Below are 1,786 nucleotides of genomic sequence, written 5' to 3'. Positions count from 1 at the left end.
CTCTGCTCAGCCCAGCCAGGACTCTAAGCCCCTGAAAGTCTCAAAATCATTGCTAGCTCTGTGTGGCCTGGAGGGAGGAAGAACAGGGCACATGGTTCCTACTCCACTAAGCCCCCTTCCTTTTCTCATGTCCCATTGTCAAGTGGGCTGAAGGCTGAAGCAGCAGCAGGCGTTGCTGTGTCCCACGTCAGGTACAGTGCAGGTCAGACCTTGTCCAAGGTCCACAGCAAAGCCGGGGACACTGGGCCACTACACTTCCTCCTGAAAGAGAGCTGCCTGCTGTCCTGTGTCCGCCTGTGAGATACTGTGGGAGTGCAAGAAGCCCCTGCCCTGCCTGGGATAGTGGCCAGCAGAGGGTGTGGCTGGAGAAAAAGAGAGCGAGCGAGCACCCAGGTCCCTTCTCCAGTCAACACCCAGGATCCGGCCAGGGGCCCCTCCTTATTCAGCGCTGCCTGGGTCCAGCGGAATAGATTCTCCAGGGCAGCCCCCAATAGTCTCAGCCCCTCTCTGGGGCTCAGAGCCCTGAAGATATGAACATCACCCACAATAGTCTGAGGGCCTTTCCATCCACAAAGCAGGCATTAATATTTCCAAATATAGGGAGTATTGTGACTGCCCAGAGCTCTGCCAGAGGCTTGGGTCCAGAGGGGCACCATAACTACAGGTGAACAACAGCTACATTAAATCCATCAGAGTCGATAGCTAAAGCTGCAGAGTGACAGCACAGTTCCTATCCATGGAAGGCCTGACTCTTCAGATCCTCTGGGCAGTGGGAGGGCTGTGACCCTCAGCCCTGGATAACTATTGGCAGACCATCCATTCCATGTTCCCACCCAGATAGGCACTGTGCTTCACACCTTGGCCTGACACTGGGCATGCTTAGAACACACCTCCTTTCCCCTACCAGTCAGATTTTGTGCCAAACATCAGCAGCGTTCTGGGAATCAGAGGCCTGGCTGTGTGTACACATATGTGACTGTACTCAGCACTCCTGTGTGTGGATGCAGTGAGTATGTAGTATGTGTGTCTGTGTGTACACAGCACACCTGTGTTGGCATGCAGTACGTATGTGTGCATGCATGCTCCCATGCCCTGTCTGTACCCAGGCACACAGGGTGGCACGTTGTCCTGTCAGGGTAAAAGCAAGTACAAGGTGGTAGGTGAAGGGGCACTCCTGGCAGGCTACAGCATCTGGATACCTCCTTGAACGGAGATTCAGCCAAGAACTGTGATAAAAGATGGGGCTGATGGCAAATGCTGAGCAACCATACCTCACCATGTCTCCTTCCTAGGCCGCCCCCCTTCCCCCCCCCCCCGCCCCCGACACACACACACACACACACACACACACACACACACACACACCAAGACTGTTTTCATCCTGGGAGTCTCAACTTAGAGAAACATCCCTTTGGAAGAAAAGGGCGGGGATATCTGAGACTCCCCAACCCCACTCCTGGATGCATCTGGCTTCAGCCTCAGGCCCTGCCCCCTATGTTGAGGAGCACCCAGTGAGAGTGGGACAGGCCCTAAAGAACTGTGCCTTCTCCCCCGGGCCCAGAGCTGCGGGCCTTGGGGTGAGGCTGAGGGAGTGAGAGGCAGGCCTGGTTCCACACTACACCTGCCCCTGCAATCCTCCCCAAGGAGCTCAGCCTGGGGCACCTCTGATGGGGAGCCAGAGTGAGGGCTCAAGGCAGTGCCTGCAGAGCATCCCAGACACAGACAGCCTCCACGTTCAGTCCCAAGCAGAGGAGGAGGCGAGGATGCACTAGGCCCTGGGGGAAGC

Source organism: Myotis nattereri (genome assembly GCF_964212035.1).
Source record: "Myotis nattereri genome assembly, chromosome: 5".
Lineage (NCBI taxonomy): Eukaryota > Metazoa > Chordata > Mammalia > Chiroptera > Vespertilionidae > Myotis > Myotis nattereri.
Note: the sequence above shows the minus strand (reverse complement) of the source record.